Genomic DNA, 9,999 nt, shown 5'->3' with positions numbered 1-9,999 from the left:
TCCCTCCCCCTGAGCGACCCCCTGGGCGAGATCCCTTTTGAGAGATCGAATTGTGAAAATTATTATTTCGCACGAACGATTACAGATTGTATACCAGCAAGAACAAGCGTGTCCATTGCGACCAGCAACCTTTATGAGGTGAAAAATTATAGCGATCGCTGCAATAATTCGCACGATCCGATCCGCCTTATGATCGATCGATCGGCGTAATGCAAGACGGCTGGTTTACCGATCGATCGTTTTCTTTGCATTTTCTCACACTTGGCCATCGTACCTCGCACAGGGCGATATACGAGTAATAGGAGTTACGTTTATAACAAAATTCCACAAAAGGTTGTGGAATTTCTCTCTCTCTCTCTCTCTCTCTCTCTCTCTCTCTCTCTCTCGTCCTTTCCTTTTTTTTTCTTTGCTATCAACGTGGGCGAAAGCATCGTCGTCGTCGCCGTCGACGTCGCGCGCGTCGGTGAATTAACAGGTTCGCCTTCGCTCGCCCGCTTCGCATTTTCAAAGGAGCGTAAACTCCGTTCGAGTTTCGAGTTCCTTTCTCGTTTCTTCGGCACATGGGCCATCGAATAAATTAATAATTAAATTAATAATTGCTGTCACGTCGCGTCGTCGCGACAAGTGTTTGCGCGTTCGAAAAAAGATGAGCGACAACCCTTCGCCCGCATAGGTGGGTCGTTTTCGTCCGGGCGAAAATCAAATGTAGTTGTAACTTTTGAAAACGGGTAGAGAGGGCGCCACTGCGCATCCGTAAAAAAAGTTATGCTCCCCGAGAACCCGCCTACCGAGTTTCAAGGCGCCACACAGTGGTCAATTTTAGAAATTTTGTATTTTTTTTCTGACAAAATTACATGCAAGAGGTCAAATCTAAACGAATCGGAACAATTTTTTTTATACTCGTTATTGATTGCACTTTGACGGGTTACTGCCTAAATTTCGAAATCGGACGGCACGCGTTCAATAATTACATTTTTACGCTAATTAAGGAGGTTCTACAGATAATGGATGTATCTAAAAATTGGAAAAAACTTTATGGACGTATAAATTAAGATGCGAGAAAAGTGCTCGAAAAATTTTAGCATCGGTTACCGTGTAAAAATTTGCAAAAATGAATTTTGAAATCACAGTTTTTAACATAAGCTACATATGGCAGAGGGGCTCTTGGAGACAGGAAACGAGATATTAATTATATAAAGGCAACCTACCAGAGATTCAAAAAACGGAGCTCTTATAGATATTAATCTAAGCTTTTCAGAAATATCGAGAAAAACAAGGGTTATCGCGTAAAATTTTGTGATATTGGCTATTGAAACAGGCCATATCACAGTTCACGTAGCGTGCTTCGAATAACAAGGGAGATTTGGCAATGTCGCAGCGACTGCACCCGCGCGAAAAGTGTACAGCCAGTACAGCACCACAGTATGACAGCACCTCAAACTTAAGCACCTAACGTTTACGAGCGCTTACGGAGAAGTACTCGCTCTAGAATTATGTGAAATTGTGAAATAACCACGGTCATATGAGCAGAACTGTCAAGTTCGCGACGTTACCACATTTTCTTCCATTATAAGCCGCCAGAGTCAAAGGAGCACTTACACGATATTTTTAATTATTCCTCGCTTCGACTAATATGGGTATGATATAAGCTCTAACGTCATCAAAATTCACGAAAATATTTTATGAATACTTAGAATCGATGAATTTGAAGATTTTCTCTTCATCTCTCAACTGACTAGAGAGTACCTGTAGAACCTCCTTAAGGATGCATTAATCGAAAAATGACTAAGTTTATTTCCTGCTGGCCGTTAGCTTTTTTTTAGGGACTTGAAATTCACGGAGAAGATTCATCTGAATACCCAGATTAATAATCTTGAACAAACTTGACGGCACGCTTTCACTAATTACATTTTTATGCTAATTAAGGATGTATTAATAAAAAAAGTTTATTTCCTGCTGGCCGCTAGCTTTTTTTTGTTGGACTTGAAATTCACACAGAAGATTCGTATATGTTCGTATATATTCGTATATATATAGCAGGAAATAAACTTAGTCGTTTTTTCGATTAATGCATCCTTAATTAGCGTAAAAATGTAATTAATGAACGCGTGCCGTCCGATTTCGAAATTTAGGCAGTGACCCGTCAAAGTGCAATCAGTAACGAATATTTAAAAAAAAATTGTTCCGATTCGTTTAGATTTGACCTCTCGCATGTAATTTTGTCAGAAAAAAAATACAAAATTTCTAAAATTGACCACTGTGCGCCAGTCCCTCTCCGGCCGTCACAGGAGACACGTAATTCTTGAAAGGACGAGGTTTGCGGCGAACACTTAAGCACTTCATTTCAAAATAATTGCATGCAATATTTTTTTTATGAAAGGTACGCTTTTTCCCTTCAATTTCCTTTTTTATTAATTTCGATATCTTTATTTGTCTTAAAGTTATGATTTTTTGAGTAAAAAATGATTTTACCAGTTGTAGTTGTAGTTGCTCCATTTTTTAAATACAAATTATGTGAAAAAATTACATTGTTTATAATTTTATGATTGATACTTCAAATTGAAAGTGTGAATTACCTCCATGAATTTTTTCAGATTTTTTGTAACACTTTAACACTTAAAAAAAAACGTCAGGACGAAAACGACCCACGTATGCGGCGTAAAGGTGCTAAAAAAACCTATGCGGGCGAAGGGTTAATTATATAAAGCTGCTTCGCGAAAGAAACGATCAAATCGCCTGGATTAATAGAGAATTGAGTAAAAATTGAATGCAAATCAGCCTTTTCATAACGAAAATATATTATTAACGTTTTAATGATAACATTTCACAATTGATATTTTAATGGGTAATTCTACAGAATAGGGCCTTTTCCGAATTTTGATATTTTCTTGCGGTTTTTTTGGTAAAAACTTTTGTTGTGACTCCGACAGTGATAATCAATCGGGGGAACCCGAAAAATATGCACCCTACCTATTTTTTTTTACCTATTTTTACTTTATTTTTGATAAATGTCTAGATTAAGGGCGACCTTACCGATTTCAATGACCTTGATATATGTTGTCAAGGTCATGACCCCGAGTGACCTTCAGAAGGTTTTAGCCGTCGCTCGTTATTCGTTAAAAAGTTATTAACAAAAAAAAGTTTGGAAAATTCGTAGGTTAAATGACGCGCTTCAAAAGTATTTAACTGTTTAAAGCGCGTCATCTAACCCATGTGGCATCTCGCATATTAACTTTCCACGCATGAAAAGTTCACGCATACACTTTCCACGCGAACCGAGGTTCACGCACACCCCCCCCTGCTTTCGGGGGAGGTGCGGTAGCCCCGAAATAGTTCACGCATACATTTTTTACGCGAACCGAGGTTCATGCACACCCCCCCTGCTTTCGGGCCGGCCGTGTCCCATGCCTGGCAGTGTCCTCGAATCGGATCACGCGGGAGTATTAACGGCGATCGGCCGCGAGGCCTCACGCCACTCTGACACGCTTGGCTCTAGAACACCGTGACCGCCGGGGCACGAAGCCCTCGGGGCACGCGCTCCGCCTAACCGAGTAAGTAAGGAAACGATGAAAGTAGTGGTATTTCACCGGCGATGTTGCCATCTCCCACTTATGCTACACCTCTCATGTCTCCTTACAGTGCCAGACTAGAGTCAAGCTCAACAGGGTCTTCTTTCCCCGCTAATTTTTCCAAGCCCGTTCCCTTGGCAGTGGTTTCGCTAGATAGTAGATAGGGACAGTGGGAATCTCGTTAATCCATTCATGCGCGTCACTAATTAGATGACGAGGCATTTGGCTATTTGCATCACGTCCTTTTGGCGCGTCTTACCGCTTCGGGGCAGTGCGGTTCCTGATAACAACGGGTCCCGGCTCGAGCGACCCTGCAGGTTGACTATTGGATCGCTCATCTGCGCAACGGGTTACCCAATAACAAGGATACGAGATCCAGCATAACTTTCGTTCTTAGATTAAGAGAGTCATAGTTACTCCCGCCGTTTACCCGCGCTTGCTTGAATTTCTTCACGTTGACATTCAGAGCACTGGGCAGAAATCGCATTGCGTCAACACCCGCGAGGGCCATCGCAAAGATAATCGGGCCGGCCCGAAAGCAGGGGGGGGGTGTGCGTGAACCTCGGTTCGCGTGAAAAATGTATGCGTGAACTATTTCGGGGCTACCGCACCTCCCCCGAAAGCAGAGGGGTGTGCGTGAACCTTGGTTCGCGTGAAAAGTGTATGCGTGAACTATTTCGGGGCTACCGCACCTCCCCCGAAAGCAGGGAGGGGGTGTGCGTGAACCTCGGATCGCGTGAAAAGTGTATGCGTAAACTATTTCGGGGCTACCGCACCTCCCCCGAAAGCAGGGGGGGTGTGCGTGAATCTTGGTTCGCGTGAAAAGTGTATGCGTGAACTATTTCGGGGCTACCGCACCTCCCCCGAAAGCAGGGAGGGGGTGTGCGTGAACCTCGGTTCGCGTGGAAAGTGTATGCGTGAACTATTTCGGGACTACCGCACCTCCCCCGAAAGCAGGGGGAGGTGTGCGTAAACCTCGGTTTGTGTGAAAAGTGTATGCGTGAACTATTTCGACATATATATTAGTCATTTATGCCTTCCAATACTCAAAATAGCTGCTATATTTTCTAAACTTTTTTTTGTTAATAACTTTTTAACGAATAACGAGCGACGGCTAAAACCTTCTGAAGGTCACTTGGGGTCATGACATATATCAAGGTCATTGAAATCGGTGAGGTCGCTCTTAATCTAGACATTTATTAAAAATAAAGTAAAAATAGGTAAAAAAATAGGTAGGGTGCATATTTTTCGGGCTCCCCCGATTGATTATCACTTTCGGAGTCATAATAAAGGTTTTTACCAAGAAAACCGCAAAAAAATATCAAAATTCGGAAAAGGCCCTATTCTGTAGAATTACCCACGCATTATTATATAATAATTAATTAAATTAAGGAATTGAATCGTGCTACACGATTCTTGTACCGGAAGCGGTCATTAAAATGTGAACCAACGTGTAAGGATTATCGTTATGGGAATCATTCGGATCACTTTCGAGATCGCAGGTATATATACATCTGCAGGCGCGTACTGAAGCGTGTGTGTATAGTAGTATAGTTATTAGTATATACTAACGTCGCGTCGCGCCGCTACGAAATTGAGAGCGTCTTTTTTTCTCTCTTTCTCTCTCTCGGAGTACGTTGGGGCACGTTCCTGGACTTTCCGTGGGAGCGGAATCCGTTCCGCTGCGTGGGTCACGCGCTCGTCCGGCATAATAAGATGTATGTCTCTGACATAAGACTTTCACCCCCAAGGCGAGGGGCTCTCTGCAACGATCGGCCCGATGGCTCTAGGTTCACCGCATCGCGGGATTCATTGCTCGGGACTGATTGTGACCACGGAAACTCTCAGCGCAGCAAAATTATATCTGACAGTGTATTATGTACCCGTATAGTGTATAGACATATACGCCTGTCTGTCATATTTATCAGGATCCTCGATGAGCGAGCGTTTGAAAACTGCGTTAAAAGCTCTCGAGACTCGGCGACTCTCAAGTCGTGTACCGGTGATACAGTTAACCGTCAACATTAATTATCGCGTATAAACAGTGCGCAAACGCGCGCATTAGTGGAGGCAAATTAGGTTTTTATCTCGGAACCGGTTAAAACTACTCGGATTTGAACGTTTTTTTTTAAATATAGGTAATTAAAAACACTACAATGTTTATGGGTTAAAAATTGACGTTAATTGTTTATTTAATAAATTTTCAGGCTTATTTTAATTATTTATTTAAAGCGTCAATTTTTAATCCATAAACATTGTGGTGTTTTTAATTACCTACATTAAAAAAAAAACGATCAAATTCGAGTAGTTTTAACCGGTTCCGAGATAACGCACTTTTTTGGTCTAATTTGCCTCCACTATTACAACATTGCAATTGCAGTGGCAAATGGCGAGCATGTCACTGACTTTGCTGCTTCGCTCTTCGCTGATTCTCTCTGCGATGATGGTAAAACGGTAAATCGGTTATTGCGCGCGCGTGTTTGCGTGTCGCATGCGAGATCTTTATCTCGACGTGAGATAAAGATGAAAAACCATCAACATTGATTAGAGTTTTTCTCTGGGATTATCTTTTTGTTGTTTGTAATTACACAGACTGCTTCAAACAGTTTCACGCTTCTAAAATGCAAAATTCCAAATATATTTAACATTGCAATGTGATTGTAGTCACTCTGATTAACGCTATAGTATATATGTAATGCAGTTGGACTTATTTAAGAATAAAATAATTTCATGTTTTATCTTGAACGAATTTATCATGGAGATTTGAAAGCATTATAGATGTGTCGAAAACGCGCGCGTGTGTAGTCAGCAACGCTATATTCGCATATTCGCGTTGCATGCGAGTTGCAACTCGCAACCATCCGCGGAAACCCTGCGCTTGAAAGTCTTGAAACACACATACCGATACACGTATATACCTACATATAACACATACGCTGCGGGCGCGAGTATACGATACCGTGCAGCCGATCGAGACGATTGTTGCACGACGATATAATTATCCGGCTTTTGTCATTCGTGGATAATAACCGATTGACCGCGGCTATGTTTCAGCTCGTATAGGTATAGGTACATGTATAACGTAGGTATCATAGGTACACGCGCGAGCAACGGCGATCGACGATATCATTATTTACTTAGAGACGCGGAACTGCGCACTGCGCTGCAATCGCACGCGTGCGATTTTGCTGGATTCGTCAGGATAGAGTGAAAGCACGTCGTTATAGAAACAGATGTACATACCGCTTTTACCGCTTTTGCAGCGTCGTGGAGTTTTTCGCTTCACAGAAGCGGAGCATCGCTATACGGGCGCGCGGGCACCGAGGCGCCCGCGCCGAGGAGCAGCCGAGTAGCCGCATCGGTGATGGGTGTGATGGGTGACGTAAACGCTGTCTAACTATATCGTTCTTCCGGTCTGACCGATAGATATTGTTTAAATAACTTATACCTGTCGACCTCTCGACTATTATTTGTCGCGCCGCGCGACTTTTCTGTACAGTGAAAAATATTCTATCGTACAACACACGCAGTACATCTCATTTTTTATTAAGATTAAGAGCGTTTTTGCGTTACCGTTTGCATACCGATAATATGCGGGCGTCTTATTTATTTATAGGCAGTGCTGACTGCGATAATTAAAAACGGCCATCACACACACACACACACACACACATGAAACGGAGGAGAAACGTATATACGTAGGTACCGTGCATGTGCATGTGCATGTGCATCATACGCAAGTACTTACCGCGTACTTGTCCTTGTAAAAGAGCGAACTCGTCGACATGGTAATGGTGCCCCCCTCGAGCGGTGCCCGCTTCAAATCGAAGGTCACGTCGTCATCGCCTGGTGATATACGGCCACGTTACCGGTAACCCGCCTGATCGTCCTGGTTCCTGCTCAGTCCTGATTAGTCCTGGTCGTCCATGCGCGCGTACACGTATATGATGCGCACCTTCTTGTTCTGCTCCGGAAACACTAGTCGGCGTCGCACTCACACTTGGCTTACTTACTCACGTGGACTATGATACGGATTGATAACACGGCACTAATATCGATACCGTGATACGTACAGACGATATAAGATGACGGGATGGAAAAGCGAGGAGTTTAATTTAACGTTCAACGCCTCGCCTTCAATACGCGCCTCCAATCAAATTATCTTTCCAATTTTGTAAGTTTGTACGTATCTGCGAGTAAACAGATATCTATAAATCGATAAATTCCCGTCTATATTTTCCTTTTTCTCTCTCTTTTTCATACTCTTTTGACGTAATATCAAGATTTTGTCTGCGCGTATTGCGCGGAGAAACGTGCCTACGTACGTACCTACGTCGCGTCATATACCGAGAAAGCCGCGCGACTGCACCGCGTCGTGCCGCACCGACCGCGGACCGGACCGTCCGCGTCGTGGGCGCCTGGCCGCGGCCGTCGCCGCCGCCGCCGTGTCGCGGTCGCGAAGCGAAGCGAAACGTAATCCAACGTAGTCACGTTGCACGATCGATCGGTCGATCACGATACATCCATACGGGAGGGACGCGCCTTTTCATGCCTCGCCTCGCCTTCTCTTTTACGTGTCAAAACGGATACCGCGCGCGTAGCGAAATGGCAAATTGACAACTGGCAAGTCGCGCCTGAATCGAACCTGCGGCCTGCGGGAGAAAGAAACTGCTGTACTGAGTACTCGCGTCCGCACCGCGTGTCCAGTTAGTTTGCGGTAGAAGTCGGAAGAATGGCTCGATCCTCCCCCCACCGGATTTCGTCTCCTCTCCCCGTGCCTCCCTCCGCCCCCCTCCCCAACGTATGACCTACAATCTGTAAACTCCGCGCGCGCGCGCGCACGCGAGCTTGACTACTTTTTTCAGCTTCAATTGTTTCTATCCCACTCAATATGTTGCATATGTATATATATGTGTGTTTACAGCACGACACGCACCCACATATATTTATTTTTATGTCTCGTATGTAAATATATATGTAAATACATATACAATAAATACATATATGCAAGAATACGTGTTTGTGTGATGCGTGCCGATTCATCGCGAAAAAAATCGGCCTTTTCTTTTATATCCTATAGCTTATCGCTCGCGTCGTCGATTTTCGCCAAGAAAAGAATTACAACATGACAATTATTCGCGATAATTCGTGATATGGCGTTCGACGTACGAAGGAAGTTGTTTTTTTCCTCTTGCTCCAATAAATTGCCGTAATGAGGCAATTTATTGAGAATGAGAAACAGCTGTGAGAAGTTTAATTGGAAAAGCTTAATTCTTTCTCCACGTGTATATATATATATATATATATATATATATATATATATATATATATCTCATTCGATTCAAAATCAAAAGAAATTAATTAACCAACGCGGAGAACACGTGAACGTATCTGAGAAGATGCTTGCCAGCAACTGAACGTTCTTATATAATCAATTTATTCATGTAATCTTCCTTTCTCTCGAGATACACGAGATAAAATAAATCTCGCGCGCGAAATAAAAAACCTAGAAAAGATTTTTGCAGACACATAATATAATATACATGACGCAATTTAAAATTAAATCGATTAAAATGCTTTCTCAATTCACGAATTTACCCTCAAGTTACACGAAAAACAAAAATAAATCAGTCGTTGGATAGCTGGCTTACGCATTTGGGTAAATGTTTAGTATAACGCTCTCCTCTCCGATTTTCTTGAAATTTTGTAAAATAGTTTATTTTTGTGTGTAAAATACATTTTGAGAAGGAAAATCGTCGCTCATGTCTTGTTTTTTTTTAATTTAATTTTAAAATTTTATGATGTCGGTAAGTAGCAAAATGATAATTTACGTATGAAGTTGCGCAGTACTTTAAAAACACACAAGTGTGTATGCCCTGCTTTATAGAAGTTGTGATTTTCGTTAAAGCAGGGCACACACATGTGTGTGCTTTGCTTTAAGCACATATTTTGTATTTAATTAGCAGACAGTTGTCACGTAACCTTCTTCATCACTTCTATTTCGCTGCACCGTTAAGGGGATCCTGCAGCCGTATGTTTTACCGACATTATCGTTTTTCGATGGATCTTTTAATTGGCTTTATAGAATTGCAAAAATTTTTTACAGAATTAAAGTACGCACAAAAATCTAGGGCTAGGGTAACAAACGCGATTTTATATAAAAAACACCAAAAAATTAAAAATATTACTTATTTGGGCACATACGCATCTGTCACCTGACGACAATATTTGCTTAAAACAAAAATTCTGCAGTTTATACATACATAATGTTCATCTGCCCTTGGGAAAACATGTAGGAATAATATCGTGCAAGTAGAAGTAAGATTCAATACGTACAAAAAAAGATCCATCGAAAAATTATTTTAGTAATGCAAATACGGATGCAGAATGACAAGAAGAGCAGCAACAGTAGTTGCCGGATCTTGCGAGA

This window comes from Temnothorax longispinosus, chromosome 4 (assembly GCF_030848805.1).
Source record: "Temnothorax longispinosus isolate EJ_2023e chromosome 4, Tlon_JGU_v1, whole genome shotgun sequence".
Classification (NCBI taxonomy): Eukaryota; Metazoa; Arthropoda; class Insecta; order Hymenoptera; family Formicidae; genus Temnothorax; species Temnothorax longispinosus.
The sequence above is the reverse complement of the archived record's forward strand: the minus strand, read 5'-3'. Positions refer to the sequence as shown.